We start from the raw sequence: 19,700 nt of genomic DNA, 5'->3' as shown, positions 1-19,700 counted from the left end.
CCAATTCAGTGGAACAAAATTGCTGTTCTCAGTGGACTGCCAAATTTATTCTTTGACCAAGGTCCCAGGGCACAGGTCATTATAGAATTGCTATTTGTAGGGGCTTGCTTTGGGCAAATTGGCAGCAACTTAAATCACAGACATTGGGTGGGGCTGGAATCAGACAGGATGTCATGATTGTAAACATTTCAAATCCAGACACAGTCCACATCTGATCTGACATCTTCAAATTTTGAAAGAAACAAATTGTTCCAGTTCCTTACAAAGTGCTAGACAGTCCGAGTTCATTTTCCTGTGAATTGTGTCATAATAATAATCCAACCTGACAAGCGAAAGAAAGATTTTGCATTTATATACCTTTCGAGCCCTTAGGCCATCCCAACTAGCTTTATATCTAATCAAATACTTTTGATGGAGTCATGCAATGTAAAAGGAAAAAAGTTTGCATTTATATGGCAACTTTTTACAACAGCTAGGTCTCAAACTCCTTTACAATTGCTGAAATATTTTTGGCATGTAGTCACTGTTGTAATGTAGGAAGTGAGGCAGGACTTAGTGTACAGCTGGCTCCCACACATGATATGGGTCTGTGCTTTTTTGTGATTCTGATTTAATGATAAATGACGGCCAGGTTACCAGAGATTAATTTCCTTTTGCACCCACCAGAGAGGCCAAATGGAGCCTTGGTTTAGCGTCTCATCTAAAAGACAACACTTCTGACAGTGCTGCAAACCCTCAGCACTGCACTGGAGTATCAGCCTTGATTTTGAAATGGGGCTCAAACACATGACCTCCTGCCTCAGGGGTGGAAGTCCTACCAATTGTACAAATTGAAAATATTCAAAAGTAAGCGGCACGGTGGGGGGAACCCGGATTCGATTCCCGCCTCGGGCTGTGTGGAGTTTGCACATTCTCCCCGTGTCTGCGTGGGTTTCCTCCGGGTGCTCCGGTTTCCTCCCACAGTCCAAAGATGTGCAGGTTAGGTGGATCGGCTGTGCTAAATTGCCTGTAGTGTTCAGGGGGTGTGTGGGTTATAGGGGGATGGGTCTGGGTGGGATACTTCAAGGGGCGGTGTGGACTTGTTGGGCCGAAGGGCCTGTTTCCATACTGTAGGGAATCTAATGTAAACGTAGAGCTGGTTCAAATGAATCCAATGGCTTGAAACTCATTATATGAGCTTTCACAAGATCATTATTGAACAGTTCAAAGATCTCTCAATCCCATCAACAAAGGAGTGTCAACCGCACTCCCCATCCCCACCCCGGCCAATAAACAACAGGCACAGAAGCATGCACCACGTCGCTAATTATTTGTAATTACAGCTGCGACATTCCACATTGCAAGGTTCTTCCCCCAAGACCACCTTGTTTTATCAAGACAAACAGGAGAAGGCCAAATCTCAAAGGGTAAAGGATCTTCAGAGTGAAAATACGATATGTTTGAAATAATGACAAGAGTTAAAGTCAAGGTTGGAAGAGCTTTCAATTAAATATGTAATACAAGCAGAAACTGTTGTACTTGATAGCTGATTTTTAGGTACAAATTCATCTGGGAAAACCAACAGTGGGATAGATCCTAAATAATCATTGCAGACAATATTAATGTGCCTTGGCCAGGAGTTGCAATATCGTAGGCAACAGATGTTTGCAAACAGATAGAACCCCCGTCAGAGACCTGTAATGTAAAAAACAAATTAGTGAAACATTCTGAAAAACACAGAGATTACAGATGCAGCACATCAACTGGAAAGGATTTACGACATGTAAATACTGGTTCTCAGCTATGAATCCAGAGAGTGAAAGGATGAGCAGGTGGCAGAGAAACTGGAAGTGAATTGGGGCCAAGGATTCCTCAAGCCTTCACCTTCATATCATTCATCAATTTTAAACTTTGTTTTCCAACCTTTTCAGTTTGAGTACTACAAATCTGCCCCGAGGCGTTCTTGATTTACTTGCTGTTTTAAACTGTGATTTAAATCACAGTCATTAGTTATTAAAAGACTGCTGAATACTGGTCTATAATCTGAACATGAAAGCAGCTACGACAGATGGAGTTGTTATGGTCTGGTAATATTTCTGTGAGCAATTAATCCATGCGTGACTGTATCACTTGTCAATGTTTCGTTGTAGACCATCATACACACTGCCTTCTGAGATCACATCATCAATAACAGCTGATATCCTAAATTTTTGTTTATTTGTATCATGGTGTACTGAACATCAAACGTGTTGTCATAAGGGCTATTAGCCTTGAATAACCTAGAAACATTGAAGGAGCAGTTCGAAGGGGAAATGGAATTGAAGGGTATGTTGATTGGCTTTGGTGAAGAGCGGTTGGAAATCGTTTCTGCAGCCTTATGCAGACCAGCTTGCAGTACAGTGGTAATGCCCCTACCCCTGAACCAGGACACCTGGTTTCAAATTTTGTCTGCTTTCCTGGGGAGGAATAACAACTCTGAATAGGTAGATTGGGAAAATATCTACAAATGCCAGCATTAGGGTGAATGGGGAAGGGTCCTGTTCAATTCTGACGAAGGGTCACCAGACCTGAAACGTTAACTCTGTTTTCTCCTTCTCGGATGCTGCCAGAGCTGCTGAGCTTTTCCAGCAATTTTGTTCTTGTTAGGGGGAAGGGTTTGGATCTTCTGTGGAATTTTACCTGAAATAATGAATGAAAGAAAAATAAATTGTTATACACTCACTAATACTTTGTTTTTCTGGTTTTAGCTTCTCTGTATAATGTCACTTTTTTACTTTTTGTTTTCACTGACGTTCACACCTTCCACCACCAACGCACAGTGGTATGCATACCGTCTACCAGCTTCATCTGTAACTCAGCAAGGCTCCTTTGAAAGCACCTTCCAAGCTGTGCCCCCTACCCCCGAAAATTCCAAGAGCAGCAGGCAGGCACATAGGAAGATCACAGCCTGCAAGTTCCTCTCGGAGCCACACACCACCCTGACTCAGAAATATACCGCCGTTCCTTCACCGCTGCTGAGCTAGAATCCTGGAACGCCGTCCCTGCACTCTTAAGGTTTGCAATGGTTCGGGATAACAGTTCAACGCCAGTCAGGGATTGGGAATGCGTGACAGAATTCTGCCTTTGCCGGTAACACCCACACCCTGTGAAATAATAAAGGAAACCTTTTGCCAAGGTTTGGTTTCTGCTGATGTGCTGTCCGATGTAGATGGACTGGGCAGTCAGACTATTCCAGCTTTCGATCCACCTCATTAAGCCTAATCAGATGCCCTGCACTTTATTGCACCAATGCAACATGGAGGCATCTAATTTCAATAAAATTTTACAATTTGGACATTTCAAAAGATTTTATTAAAACCACTGTGATTTTTATAACAGCAAAACAGTTGAAAAATATCATCCAGATTCCGTGTTCATTAGTTCTCAGTAATACAATGTTGCAAAACTTCCAAGGCTTTGACCGTGTTGAAAATCATGAACTTAATTACAGCTGTCAGATTCAAATAACTTCTCCCAATTCTAATTTCATTGTTGCCTGGGAACATTTAATTCCAGCTATTAGACACACCCAAGAGCATCATGGTAAGTGCATTACGGCTTCAGCTGTTTGGCTCCAATACAAAATAATCTCCTACAGCGATGTTTCTGATTAGTTTCCATCTCCCAGGCAGGGCTTTTATCCCTTGACTTTACTTTGTTTGGATTTCAATAAAAAGAGATTCTTTTGTAAAAAAAAAGGAGCTGTGACACGGTGGCTCGGTGGCCAGTACCGCTGACTCACAGTGTCAGGGACCTGAGTTTGATTCCAGCCTTGGGTGGCTGCTTGTGCAGAGTTTGCACATTCTGCCCGTATCTGTGTGGGTTTCCGCCAGGTGCTGTGGGTTCCTCCCACAGTCCAAAGGTGTGCGGGTTAGGTGGTCTGGCCGTGCCAAATTGCCACTTAATGTCTAAGGATGTACACGTTAGGTGGATTGCCTGTATTAGATTGTCCTTAATGCCCAGGGATGTGCAGTCTAGATCGTAAATGTAGGGTTATGGGGGTGAGGTGCGGAGGGAATTGGTCTGAGAGGGATACTCTTTGAGGGTCGGTGCAGACTCGATGGGCTGAATGGCCTCAACCTGCAAGGTAGGGGTTCTAGTTTTTAGCCCTGCAACCTGAGAACCAATGCTACCTTAAGAAACCAGCCAACTCCCTGATTTGGCATAGCAGGTTTCACTCTTCCTGCTAGTATCCTCCTTTATTGTAATTAAAATTCATGGGGTTCTGGGCTAAGCTTGGGAGCTGGAACATGAAGGAGGCAGACAGAAGGATAGTGTGGGGGTTACGTGATAGGAGGGGTGGAAATGAGGATGGAGGAAGAAGGAATGGGGAGAGAAAAAGGACAGGAATGATAGACAAAGTGGAAGAGAGAGAGAGTGCAAGTGTAAAGGAAAGAGGACAATGGGAGGGAGTAACATAGATTGGCAATGGAGGGGCAAGAAAGAAAATTAAAGCATAAATAAGAAGAATTTAAATGTAATGTGAAGCAGTTAGCATCATGGAGATATACAGCATGAAAACAGACCCTTTGGTCCAACCAGTTCATGCCGACCGTTATCCCAAATTAATATAGTCCCATATTCCTGCTCCTGGCCTATATCCCTTTCCTGTTCATGCGCTTACCCAAATGTCTTTTAATCATTGTAATTGCACTCGTATCCATCACTTCCTCTGGAAGTTGAACAATTGGGTGGGAGGTGTCAAAATAGTCATAAAATAACAGTGTTTAAGCTCAGAACCCAAAATGATTTCCATTGGTGTATTTTGTGTGGAGCTGGTTTGTGCATATTGACCCAATGACAGGATAATATCACAAGATAAGAATGGTCAGTCATACATTAATATCTTGACATATCTCAATCTATACCAAGATTCTGTAAGAGAATGATTTACTGCTCTAAGTGGGAGAGCCTGGGCTCACATGGAGTACAATTCACATATAGGCTACAACACCATGCCAATAACATCTCCTTTGAGCGTGGCTTCTCGCTGGAAGCCCTAAGATCGATGAAATTAGGCTTAATCCTTTGCTTTTTTTTTGCAAGTATGAAACATGGTAGTACAGATAGCTTTTCACACTAGAACATACGGAAAGGAATAAAATTCAACCAATATATTTTGAATCTGTCATCTTTGACATGAACAGATGTGAAATGAAAGCTAAAGAGACAAGCAGCCTCTGAGTTAAGGGTCACTGAGAACACATTATTCTGCTTGTTTAACCACGAGCAAGATTTGAATATTTGTCACTTAATTAAAATTTAATCCAGATTTCCTACAGCAGCAATGTTGGGCCCCGAGGCTGTACATGATTTTTTTGCCTTGAACAATCTGCCTAATGGGATTGTGGCTGTGTGAATGGCACATGATGATATAATTTTACATCGATATGGTTTCAGATTCAGACTTGATACAGCAGGGATGTTGCCAAAGTCGGCATTAGACAAATGTGATCTCTCAGGTCCTGTGGCCCTAACATTAGCTCAGTAGAATTGCTAATCTTCCACTCCCTAACTCATGCTTTTCAGACTTTGGATGCAATGTAAAAAGCCTCTGGGCACCACTGCTCACAAAAAGGATTTACGTTAGATCAAGATTTCAATGGGTTGGTGGAATTGAATTCAGTGGTTGGTGGAACAACTGTAAACAAAATAGTTGATTACAGAATCTCCTGCTTGTTACGCAAGGTGCTGCCATAGTATTCCAGAGTTGTAGGCAAATGCTCTGAGTTCAAATCTCACCATTACAGATGGGGAAATTTGTATTCAATAACTTTAAAAAAAAACTAACCTAATGTTAATTGCTGTAAAAGCCCACCTCAGTTCTCTGGTATCCCTCAGGAAATCAAATCTGCTAACCTTACCTGGTCTGACCTCTATGTGCTTCCAGTCCAGACCCACAATAATATGATTAACTCTGAGCTACCCTCTGGGCGGTTAAGGATGGGTAGTAAATGGTGGCCAAGTCAACAATGCTCACATCCCATGGATGAATTTTAAACGCAGTTGACCATCTATTCTCACTCAGTGATGGCAAAACAAATGACCTGTGACCATGTGACTGAAATGAAGCTAAAGCATCAAATGAGATGGATTAAAGTCCCGATTCACACAGCCAAAAAGGTAAACATGAACGTGGAATTCCAATCTGATTCAACCATCAGATAGTAACATTTCCCCATGTGCATTTGCAACCCCAACCCTGTAACCCCTCATTTCCCATGGCTAATCCACCTAGCCTGCATGTCCCTGGACACTATGGGACAATTTAGCATGGCCAATCCACCTAACCTGCACATTTTCGGACTGTGGGAGGAAACCAGAGCGCCCGGAGAAAATCCACACCGACAGTCACCTGAGGCTGAAATTGAACCTGGGTCCCTGGTGCTGTGCTAACCATGTTTTGGCCCATAACCTTGGCTCCTCGTTAGCAATATTAGAGAAAACCTTTTAACAAGTGTCTAATCACTTCAGGGTTCCAAAATAACCCGAACGATTTCTCCAGCCTACAATTGAGCTAAGTAAATATTCATCAAGAGAAGAGGAAGGGGTGGAAGAAACCTTCTGTTATTTCATTTACTTGCACGCAGCTGGTGCAGTCCTACTGTACAAATCACCAGCACTTAATCCATTTAAAGTGGAAGCTCAGTGGAAAAACACAACTGAAACTCTGCCCACCATCTGTAATATTCTGCAACTCAATTGTACTTCGGTGCATTTGAGAAGCTCATTCCATCCATCTTACTGATCTGAAAAAAATTACTGACTGCTGGGACTATATCAATAGATTCATAAACTGCTTATAAGTATTCTACTTATAATATATGCCAAATTTACGAGCAATTCACACTGACAGGTCGAGACATGATTTACTTCTGTTTGATCTATTTTCACTTACCCCTGAGGCCAGAAACAGCTTTTATTCATGCCTCATGACTTCTGTATTCTCTCCCTACACTCAACCCTACCCCACTTCCACCCAAACCTCAGAAAACATTGCTGTCACGCTGAGATTGAAATCAGTTTGAATCACATTGATATGAACTAAATTCGATCTTTGCAGCATTCTGCCTGCTGGAGTAGCGCTGTGCTGTCTCATGCAATCAAAAGCACCAGTGGGCGCTTGGACCCAGCTACTTCAACAGGGACCGTCCAGATCCATTCTCCCCCTCAACCAGTAGTTGCTGCTAGAAGTTGGTTAAAAACAACTAGACCATTGATGTAGATGTTTAGATTTACAGAGCTGCTGCTGAACCCCTCATTCACACTCTCTTAAGAACACAAGCAATCAGAGCAAGAGTAGGCCATTCAGCCCCACAAGCCATTCTATAAGATCATGGCCAATCTGCCCGAAACTTCAATTCTTTCTTTCTGCCAATACTCCACAGCCTTCAACTCCCTGATATTGTAAAAATCTTTCTATCTCCTCTTAAACTACTTGCAGTGATCTAGCCTCCACAACTCTCTAGGGTAGAGAATTCCAGGCATTCACTATCCACTGGAAGAAGAAATTCTTTTGTATATCAGTTTTAAATAAGTTTCTCTCTCTTATGTAGCAATATTCTCTATTATGACTTTTCCCCACCAGTGGAAACATCTTCTCAATGTCAACCTGCCTCAGAATCTTGTATATGTTAATAAGATCACCCCTCATTCTTCTAAAGACTAATGAATAAAGATCAAACCAGCTCACGTGTTCTCGATAAATCAACTCCTTTCTCCTAAGAATCAGCTTAGTGAATCTTCTTTGAGCAGCCTCCATTGCCACTACATTTGTCCTTAAATGCAGGGACCAAAACATACTCAGATGTGGCCTCATCAACACACTTTACAATTGTAGCAAAACCTCCTTATTTTTAAACTCCAAACCCTACCAATAATGGCCAATATTCCATTTGCTTTCTTAATTTCTTGCTGAACCAGCTTGCTAATTCTCTGTGCTTCAACCCCCTGCACTGCACCATTTTGAAGTCCCCGCCTATTTAAATAATAGTCTGCCTCTTGATTCTTCTTACCAATGTGCATGACTTCACACTTTCTTATATTAAATTTGATCTGACAAGCTTTTGCCCACTCACTCAACTGATCCAAATTTCTTTGCAGATTCCTTATGTCCTCAACACATTGTGCCATTCTACCTGTTTTTGCATCATCAGAAAATTTAGGTACATTATACTCTGCTCTTTCTATCCCCTCACTTCCCTTAGGCTTGATTTTCAACTGCACATGTGACTGTTCTGCTATGTTCTTACCCCTTCTAAACATGAGGCCATCCAAACTTGTGTGGCCCATGTCTTAATTCACATCAACTCCATTCTTTCATCATCCTTGTGCTTCATGACCTGTATTGGCTCTCAGTCAAGCAATGTCTTGATTTTAAAATTTACATTCTGCATTTCAAATCCATTCATGGCACATCCTCACTCTATCGTTGTAATCGCCTCCAGCACCTACATCCCTTTGAGATAGCTGTATTCCTCTAATCCTGGCCTCAAGTGCATTCCTAATTTTAGCTGAGTCACCCCATTGGTGGTCAACCCTTCAGTGCCTAAGCCCCAAGCTGTGGAATTCCATCCCTCTGTGACATTCTATCCCACTTTCCTCCTTAAAAACATGCTTTAAAAGTTACATCTTTGACCAAGTTGCTGGTCATTTGACCTCACATCTCTTTATGCAGCTCAGTGCCATGTGCTATAGTGTTCCTATGATGAGCCTTGTGAAGTTCTAAGACATTGATGATGCTGAATAAATATGACTCATTGCAGTGTATTTTAGAATTGAAGAAAGAAATGAAGTAGAATGCAGTGTGTATATGTTAAATAACACGTGTGAGAAGTGAGGAAGCAAAGTTTTATTACCCTTATGCTGAATTCCAAAGCTCAGCTGTGGAGAGGAGCATGCAGGAAACTGAATGTACAGCTCACAAGGACATCGGCTGCTGTAATGCAACATCCACATCTGGCTTATAGCAGCATTGGTTGATGTTTACTGCCTGATGCTTTGTATTTCCCTGATAAACAAGGCAGCTGAATGGAAATGGGCCCAAGGTTAAGAGGGGTTCGAGGAGCTGTTGGGAGATGTAGTGGTGGGGCAAGCTCAGAACAAGGGGTACGATGATAGAGTACAGCAGTTGCGATGTTATGTAGCATTGGTACAGTAAAGGTAAGGCCACTTTTGGCTGCCCTGCTCAAGGAAGGATATTATTAAATTGGAAAGTCTGCAGAAAAGATTTACAAGGATGTTACTGGGACTGCAGGGTTTGAGTTAGAAGGAGAGGCTGAATAGGCTGGGACCTTTTTCTCTGAAATGTGGGAGGCTGAGGTGTGATCTTGTAAAGGTTTAGAAAATCATGAGGGGCATAGATAAGGTGCAGAGTAAAGGTCTTTCCCTCTGGTAGGGAAGTTCAAAACTGGAGGGCATAGGTTTAAGGTGAGAGTGGAGAGATTTGAAAGAGAACTGAGAGGCAACATTTTCACACAGAGGGCAGCTCAAATATGGAATGAACTAACAGAGAAAGCAGTAGGTGCAGGTACATTTACAGTATTTAAAAGACATTTTGACTGGTATGTGATTAGGGAATGTTTAGTGGGATAAGGGCCAAAGACAGGTAAATGGGACTAGTTTAGTTTAGGAAATCTGGTCGGCATGGATGAGTTGGACTGAAGGGTCTGTTTCTAAGCTGCATGACTCTATGAAAAATAGTCTGCAGCTTCACTTCAATGATTTATCCTTTGACTGTTGAGATACTTTCACTTCTAGTGTCCTTCCAGCCTCTTTTTGTGTCAGCAGTCACCTACTTTCATCAACAACCATTCTGCTCCCTCACTGCTGATTCTACACTGACTTCTTTCAGGGACAAACATTCTCTGTGCAAAACGCCTTCTCCTCTTAAAATACCATGTGTCTCTTTGTTTCATCTCACTTTTTCATTTTTCTTAAAGGGTATTCACAGATTAGAGAAATGAAAGCTGCGCTTGTGCAGTCCCATTCCCAGGGTCTGCTGTGTGAGTTGCTCACAATCCAAGTCCACATCTCTAAACTCTACGGCTAGGGCTGCTCCAATCTGCCTGCAGCAGGGGAATGCCCTGTTAGTGGTTTTAATGGCCCTCAGGGGTAGAGAAGAAGAAGGATCCAGGCTCCCCGCTGGGGCTGTCTGCTGGAAGCATTGGGCAGTGTTTTATGACCCTCAGTAGGTGGTTTTGAAGGTGGGAAGATGCTTATGGTGGGTGACTTACTGCTTATCAGGCCGTGCTCCCAAACATTTTTATTAATTCATTCATGGAATGTGGGCACTGCTGGCTGGCTGAACATTCAGTGCCCATTCCTAGCCGCACCTTGAGATAGTGGTGGTGAACTGCCCCCTTGAACCACTACAGTTTCATAGTCATAGAGTCACACAGCATGGAAACAGACCCTTCAGCCCGACTGGCCCATAATCCCGAACTAAACCAGCCCCACCTGCTTGTGCTCAACCCATATCCCTTGAAACAGTTCCTATTCGTGTGCATATCTGAATGTCTTTTAAGCATTGTAAACCCACATTCACCACTTCCTCTGGAAGTTCATTCCACACATGAACAGTTCCATTTCTTTTTCTGTGATTTTGTTGCAATTGATACAACTGAGTGGTTTGCTTTACAATTTCAGAGGGTCACCCACATTGCTGTGGGTCTGGAGTAACATTCAGGATGACAGATTTCCTTCCTCAAAAGGCATTAGTGAGCCAGATGAGCGTTTCCCCAACAATTGAAAATGATTTATGGATCATCATTAGATTCTTATTTAATTCAGTCCAATATTGAATTTCCACCATCTGCTAGGGTGGGAATTTGAACCCTGCAGCCCAGAACATTATCTGGTTTCGGGATTAATATTCTAGCAATGATACCACTTGCCCACCAGTGGAAATAACTACTGAGCTTCCTTCCCTGACCTATTGTACAGGGGCATTTCAGTAGGTGGACAACCCATGCCTAATGGCTTCTGCAAATGGGAATGGAGGCCTGGCCACGAGACAATTACTACCCAGCCCAGCGTAAAAGGTCCGTGGGGCAAGCTGGCTTTCTCACGTGTGGGCTCTACACTGATCTTTTAGCTTTGCAGGGAGAGGATGCCCCATTTAACCCAACCCATTGACTGAGAATAGAATAGTGTTCTCTCCCCCTTCATGCTCAAACAGCCTGAGAATATTTATGGCCAAGATTCAGTCATGAAGAATAACTACTTTGACAGTGAAAGACCGACACGGAGGGATCTGCAATCAAGAATTGATGCTGCAGGAAGGGGTGGGGAATGTGATGAAGGGAAGATCAAAGCAAATTCTTGAAAAAGGTTAGCTTGGTCGCATTCCACAAATTAACGCAGTTTTGAATAAAAGGCAGCTTTCTTCCTAATTGCAGTGAAACTGGAACGTGAGATTTAGGATATAAAGCTGTCAGCAAATTGTGTAGACTTGATAGGGTTGGCATTCTATCTGACAGCAACGTGTGAACTTGGCTGTGGTTCCTTGGATGATAGACTCAGAGCTTCACAGATAAACAAATCCAGCAAACACTGAGTTCATTAATTTGCCTGATTGGAAGTTTATTTTCTTTATCAGTTTGAGTATATTTTGGGAAGTAATTTAGAATGTCAGATAGAATATCATTTAAAGCCTTCGTATTCGGTAAAATGCATTAATTATCAAAGGTTTGTCTTGCAAAAATTTTACTTCTGGTTTGTGGGCTCATCCCCAATGGTCTCTGGTTAATTTCTGTCATTTCAAAGCCTTTTCTTTCTGTTGTCTGATTGTGTAAGAAAATAAGAAATAGAAACAGAGGAAGCCATTTGAGACTACACTTCTATTCTGTTGTACATGGTAATGGTGTTGAAAGGGCTATTGTTGGAGCCAACATTAGGCTTCATCCAATCTGCTGAAGTCATGGAACCTTGAGTGAAAAATGGGGATCTAGCTTGAGGTCCCAATGGAGTCAGATACGTTGTCACTGGCTCATGATCAATATTCTTAATTTTTCTTCCCTCCATGCAGATTCCTGAAGTCAGAGGAAATGGCTTCTCGGAACAATGTATCAGCATGCTGATTTGATGTATGCGGAGCTTCCCAGCGGCTGAGCAACTATGGAGCTTAAGAGGGAACATTCCTGCTTATAGTCTTGCAAATTACATCTTCGTACTGCAACTTTTTGCCATTGTGCATTGATCAGCATCTTGTTGTGTAAGATAAATTCCTCTTTTCGTTAAGACTCACTAGGGGCTCAATGCCTGCCACTGTTTGTCCGATCGGGTCCTTAGGCTCAGTATAGTAGGGAGGACTGTTGACAGTTTATCATTGCCTTCTCGAGCACGACAAGGGATCAGCAACAAATGCTGGTCAGCCAGCGATGCCCATGCCCTACGAGTGAATAAAAATAAAATCACCCTCCCTAAGCCATTAACTGGTAGCTAATTTTGAGAAGATTTGTAGCTCAGGTTGAGGTTCTGGATATGAGTTTGCTCGCTAAGCTGGAAGGTTCGTTTTCAGACGTTTCGTCACCATTCTAGGTAACATCATCAGTGAGCCTCCGACGAAGCGCTGGTGCTATGTCCCGCTTTCTATTTATTAAGATAAATTTAGATAAATCTATTTAAATAGAAAGCAGGACATAACACCAGCTCTTCGTCGGAGGCTCACTGATGATGTTACCTAGAATGGTGACGAAACGTCTGAAAACGAACCTTCCAGCTCAGCGAGCAAACTCACATCCAGAACCATTAACTGGTAGTGGTTGATTCCACATGCAGCCTATACAATAAGATCATCCTGATCTTCTACAGCATGGTCACCTTGGCTGTACTTTTCCCATGTCCCTTAATTTTATTATTATCCAAAAATCTATTGATGCCTGGCTTGAATATACTTGGCAGCAAAACCTTCATAGTTGTAAGTCATCTAAAAGGGTCACAGTCCCATGAGTGAAGAGGTGTCTGCTCCCTTTGTACTAAGTCGCCAATCCCTCACCCTGAGACCATGACCTCTTGTTCTCGACTATCAGCAATTGCAAATGTCCTCCGAGCAGCTACCTTGTCAAGTCCCTGAAAAATGTTACACGTTTCAGTTAGGTTGCTTCAACTGTGGGGACTATAGGCCTTGATTACTCATGCCCTCTTTAAAGGACAATGACTACACTGATCATCAAAACTAATACCTGGAATGAGCAGATTGTCTTATGAGGAAAGGCCAGGCTGGTATCCTCCAGAGTTTAGAAGAGTCAGAAGCGACCGCATTGAAACATATAAGATCCTGAGTGAACTTGACCAGGCGCATGTTGAAAGGACAAAACAACAAAGAACAAAGAAACCTACAGCACAGGAACAGGCCCTTCGGCCCTCCAAGCCTGCTCCGATCAAGACCCACTGTGTACCCTCTCATCTATTTTCTAACGGCCTGTGTCCATTTGCTCCCTGCCCATCCATGTACCTGTCCAAATATATCTTAAGAGACGCTAACGTGTCTGCGTCTACCACCTCCGATGGCAACGCGTTCCAGGCACCCACCACCCTCTGTGTAAAGAACTTTCCTCCTCTCACTTTAAACTCATGACCCCTAGTAATTGAGTCCTCCACTCTGGGAAAAAGCTTTTTGCTATCCACCCTGTCTATACCCCTCATGATTTTGTAGACTCAATCAGGTCCCCCCTCAATCTCCGTCTTTCTAATGAAAATAATCCTAATCTACTCAACCTCTCTTCATAGTTAGCACCCTCCATACCAGGCAACATCCTGGTGAACCTCCTCTGCACCCTCTCCAAAGCATCCACATCCTTTTGGTAATGTGGCGACCAGAACTGTACACAGTACTCCAAATGTGGCTGAACAAATGTCCTATACAACTGCAACATGACCTGCCAACTCTTGTACTCAATACCCTGCCAATGAAGGGAAGCATGCCGAATGCCTTCTTGACCACCCTATTGACCTGCGTTGTCACCTTCAGGGAACAATGGACCTGAACACCCAGATCTCTCTGTTCATCAATTTTCCCTAGGACTTTTCCATTTACTGTCTAGTTCGCCCTTGAATTTGATCGTCCAAAATGCATCACCTCGCATTTGCCCGGATTGAACTCCATCTGCCATTTATCTGCCCAACTCTCCAGTCTATCCATATTCTGCTGTAATCTCTGACAGTCCCCTTCACCATCTGCTACTCCACCAATCTTAGTGTCATCAGCAAACTTGCTGATCAGACCACCTACACCTTCCTCCAAATCATTTACATATACCACAAACAACAGTGGTCCCAGCACAGATCCCTATGGAACACCACTGGTCACAGGTCTCCAATTTGAGAAACTCCCTTCTACTATAACTCTCTGTCTCCTGTTGCCCAGCCAGTTTTTTATCCATCTAGCTAGCACACCCTGGACCCCATGTGACTTCACTTTCTCCATCAGCCTGCCATGGAGAACCTTTTCAAATGCCTTACTGAAGTCCATGTATTCGACATCTACAGCCTTTCCCTCATCAATCAACTTTGTCACGTCTTCAAAGAATTCTATTAAGTTGGTAAGACATGACCTTCCCTGCACAAAACCATGTTGCCTATCACTGATAAGCCCATTTTCTTCCAAATGGGAATAGATCCTATCCCTCAGCATCTTCTCCAGTAGCTTCCCTACCACTGACGTCAGGCTCACCGGTCGATAATTACCTGGATTATCCTTGCTGCCCTTCTTAAACAAGGGGACAACATTAGCAAGTCTCCAGTCCTCTGGGACCTCACCCGTGTCTAAGGACACTGCAAAGATATCTGTTAGGGCCCCGGCTATTTCATCTCTCGCTTCTCTCACTACCCTGGGACAGATCCCATCCAGACCTGGGGACTTGTCCACCTTAATGTATTTTAGGGTATCCAACACTTCCTGCTTCCTTATGTCAACTTGACCGAGAGTAAGCAAACATCTATCCCTAACCTCAACATCTGCCATGTCCCTCTCCTTGGTGAATACCGATGCAAAGTACTTGTTAAGAATGTCACCCATTTTCTCTGAATCAGTGCATATCTTTCCTTCTTTGTCCTTAAGTGGGCCAATCCTTTCTCTAGTTACCTTCTTGCTCTTTATATATGAATAAAAGGCTTTGGGATTTTCCTTAACCATGTTTGCCAGCAATATCTCATGTCCTCTCTTAGCCCTCTCAATCCCTCGTTTCAGATTCGCTCTACATTCCCGATATTCTTGCAAAGCTTCATCTGTTTTCAGTCGCCTAGACCTCATGTATGCTTCCTTTTTCCTCTTGGCTAGTCTCACAATTTCACCTGTCATCCATGGTTCCCTAATCTTGCCATTTCTATTCCTCATTTTCACAGGAACATGACTCTCCTGCACGTTAATCAACCTCTCCTTAAAAGCCTCCCACATATCAAATGTGGATTTACCTTCAAACAGTTTCTCCCAATCTACATTCCTCAGATCCTGCCGAATCTTGGTATAGTCGGCCTTCCCCCAGTTTAGTTCTCTTCCTTTAGGACCACTCCTATCCTTGTCCATGAGTATTGTAAAACTTACGGAATTGTGGTCGCTATTTCCAAAGTAGTCCCCGACTGTAATATCAACCACCTGGCCGGGTTCATTCTGCAACACCAGGTCTAGTATGGCCCTTTCCTGAGCTGCACTACATACATACTGCTCTAGAAAACCCTCCTGGACACACTATACAAATTCTGCTCCATCGTGACCCCTAACACTGAGTGAATCCCAGTCAATGTTGGGAAAATTAAAATCTCCCATCACCACCACCCTGCTTCTCCTACACCTTTCCATTATCTGTTTACATATTTGTGCCTCTATCTCACGCTCGCTGTTGGGAGGCCTGTAGTACAGCCCCAGCATTGTTACTGCATCCTTCCTATTTCTGAGTTCTACCCATATTGCCTCACTGCTTGAGTCCTCCATGGAGCCCTCCTTCAGTGCGGCTGTGATATCGTCTTTGACCATTACTGCAACTTCTCCACCCCTTTTACCTCCCTCTCTATCCCACCTGAAGCATCGATATCCTGGGACAACTAGTTGCCAGCCATGCCCTTCCCTCAACCAAGTCTCAGTAATAGCAATAACATCATACTTCCAGGTACTGATCCAAGCCCTAAGCTCATCTGCCTTATCTACTACACTTCTCGCATTAAAACAAATGCACCTCAGACTACCTGTCTCCTATTGCGGGAGAATCTAGAACTAGGGGTTATGGTTTAAAAATAAGAGGTCGCCCATTCAATATCGAGATGAGAAAACATTTTTTTCTCTCAGAGGGTTGAGAATCTTTGGCATTCCCTTCCTCAAAAAGCAGTGGATGCAGAATCTTTAAATATATTCTAGGCCGAATTAGATAGATTCCTTATTACCAAGGGTAGGCAGGGATGTAGAGTTGAGGTTAAAATCAGATCAGCTGTGATCTATTTGAATACAAAAGGTTTGAGGAGCCAAGTTTGGCCTACTTTTGTTCCTTGTTCATATTATCTCATTCTAGGAACTGGTTTAGTGAATCTTTGTTGTATTCTATCCGAGGCATAACGCTGAGGAGACCAACACAGTGCATGGTGCTGAGGAAAGATCACTCGACCCAAAATGTTAACTGATTTTTCTCCACAGATGATACCAGACTTGCTGAGCTTTTGCAGCAATTTCTGTTTTTGTTACAACACATGGTGCCCCAGGTGTGATCTCACTGCGGGCCTATAGACTTGCAATAAGATACCTTTACATTTATTCTGAAATTCCCTTGCAATTAGGGCTAACATAATATGTGCCGTTCCTAGTTACTTGCTATGCCTTGACGTTTCCGTGATTCTATTCAAAATTACTGACAGCGTGATTTAGAATATGAGCTGGACTCCGCATGTCATTCCTAACCTTGTCACTGCTCCCATTAGCGCTGCCTGGCACAGGCCAAGTGAATCATCCGGCAGCTCCCGCGATGCTGGAGATCCGCCCGAGCGAGGGGAGCAGGAATCTGGAATCCAACAAATTAACGTTGTTGTGAAAACCCAAGCCCTTAGACATTGTCCCTGTCACTCAAGCAGCTCTTCCTGTTGGTGTCGGTGCAATCTCAGGTTAAGCGATCTGTGTATTGGTAGAGTGACAGCTGCTGGGCCCAGCTAGAGGTAACTGCGAGGTACCCCCCCCATGGCCATGCTGCACAGGGGGTTTGTTGTGTGAACTATGAGAGCCAGCTGACTTGTGCAGGCCATCCTGGACATTGAACCAGCTGGGTCTCTTTATAAAAGACAGGTCAGGATTTTTTTATTATTGTCTGCAACAAAAGTACACTGGGTCTTCTGATGAGTCCTGCGAATGGATGCATTGAACAGTTAATGTAGATTTATAAAAAACAAAATATTCATCAAACAGCTAAAAGAAATAGAACTTCAAACAGAACACAGCGTAGTAATGAATAGTTTTGCATGAACACAGCAGGATGCTTGGGGATCCATGCTATGAACTACATTTTATCCTATTACAGCAGCAGTCAGGGGTGAGGGGAGTTTATTGGATGAGCTGGTAACAAAAATACGGAAGCAGACATTTATTCATTGAAACGACCAAAGTGATTATCAAACAACCTCAAGAGCCTTGCTGAGTATGAAAGAAATAGCCTGCAGTGACTGGTAACGCTCATCTTAAAATAACTTGAGAAACAATTAATGCTGTTGTCTCCATATCTGCTGTCGTGCTTGGCTCCCTGTTGAATCATGTTCCCATTGATCGTCCCCGCTTTGAATTGTTGTGAGAATCTTCTTAACGTATTTGTGAGAAGGAAAGCACAGGATCAATATTTCAAAAATTGTACAGACCTGGGGTTGAAATATAAAACATTGATTGAAAGATAAGGGTCTAGGCCCGAAACGTCAGCTTTCCTGCTCCTCTGATGCTGCTTGGCCTGCTGTGTGCATCCAGCTCTACACGTTGTTATCTTAGATTGAAAGATTGTAATGTCTGTCTTTTTAGTTTTATTTCTTACTAACTTACATATGTATACCTGTAATGTAGTGTCACTTTTTGTCTTCATTTTCTCTCTGTTTTGTAGCTAAGATGTGTTCCTAAGTTTGTACCATGTGTTGGTGACATTGTGCACTTTTCACCGTACTCCTGTTCCTCGTAACTTGAGCACATGTGACAATAAACCTGACTCTAATTCTAATAAATGATCATTACGTCCCCATGATATGTACGCATTGGTCTGGATCTGATGCTGGCTTGATAATTGCAACAAACTTTTAGATTAAAAACAGAGCTCAGGATGGTACCATTCTGGTGCTCTTGTCCCCAGCCTCTGCACTATTCCACTGAAGTTCAATGTAAGCTTTGTTTTTTCTTAAATCAATCCATTCAGTGACATTGTGATACTGAAGGAGATGCAGCTTGAGCCCAGGCTTCCTGGCTCTGAGGCAGGGGCACTACCACTATGCCGCAAAAGTCCTAATTCATGCAAGCTTTCAGGACAGCACTTTGTCACTCAATTAGACATTTTACAGCCTTCTAGCCTCAACATTGAGTCTAAAAACTTCAGCCTGTAAATCCTGTTCTACATCTAAACTTTCCTTAGATAACAAGGTGTAGAGCTGGATGAACACAGCAGGCCAAGCAGCATCAGAGGTGCTGGAAGGCTAACATTTCAGGTCTGGACCCTTCTTCTGAAATGGGGGAGGGAAAGGGGGGGTTTCTGAAATAAATAGGGAGAGAAGGTGAATAGAGGAGAAGATAGGTGGAGAGGAGACAGTCAGGTCAAAGAGCCGGGGATGGAGCCAGTAAAGGTGAGTGTAGGTGGGGTGGTAGGGAGGGGATAGGTCAGTCCAGGGAGGACGGGCAGGTCAAGGGGGCGGGATGAGGCTCGTAGGTGGGAGATGGGGGTAGGACTTGAGGTGGGAGGAGGGGATAAGTGGCAGGAAGGACAGGACAGGTTAGGGAGGCGGGGACGAGCTGTGCTGGTTTTGGGATGCAGTAGGGGGTGGGGAGATTTTGAAGTTTGTGAATTCTCATGCAGTGCCACAATGATGCTACCCAAAGGTTGCAGGAACAGAAACTCATATTCCGCTTGGGAACCCTGCAGCCCAATGGTATCATTGTGGATTTCACAAGCTTCAAAATCTCCCCTCTCCGCACCACATCACAAAACCAGCCCAGCTCGTCCTCACCTCCCTAACCTGTCCTTCCTCCCACCTATCCCCTCCTCCCACCTCAAGCCCCACCCCCCTCACACATACTAACCTCATCCCGCCCCCTTGACCTGCCTGTCCTCCCTGGACTGACCTATCTCTTCCCTGACTCCCCACCTACTCTCACCTTTACTGGCTCCATCCCCGCCTCTTTAACTTGTCTGTCTCCTCTCCACCTATCTTCTCTTCTATCCATCTTGTATCTCTCTCCCTCTTTTTCCCTATTTATTTCAGAACCCTGTCCCCCTCCCATTTCTGAAGAAGGGTCTAGGCCCGAAACGTCAGCTTTTGTGCTCCTGAGATGCTGCTTGGCCTGCTGTGTTCATCCAGCTCTATACTTTGTTATCTCAGATTCTCCGGAATCTGCAGTTCCTACTATCTCTAAATTTTCCTTCCCTTGTTTCAGTAATTTTCTTTCAGACATCACCATACTTCCTCCAAAGTTACAACTTTCTGCTGAACTTATCCAGAAACTTCTGTTTTTGTACAAATTC

This window comes from Stegostoma tigrinum, chromosome 24 (assembly GCF_030684315.1).
Source record: "Stegostoma tigrinum isolate sSteTig4 chromosome 24, sSteTig4.hap1, whole genome shotgun sequence".
Classification (NCBI taxonomy): Eukaryota; Metazoa; Chordata; class Chondrichthyes; order Orectolobiformes; family Stegostomatidae; genus Stegostoma; species Stegostoma tigrinum.
The sequence above is the reverse complement of the archived record's forward strand: the minus strand, read 5'-3'. Positions refer to the sequence as shown.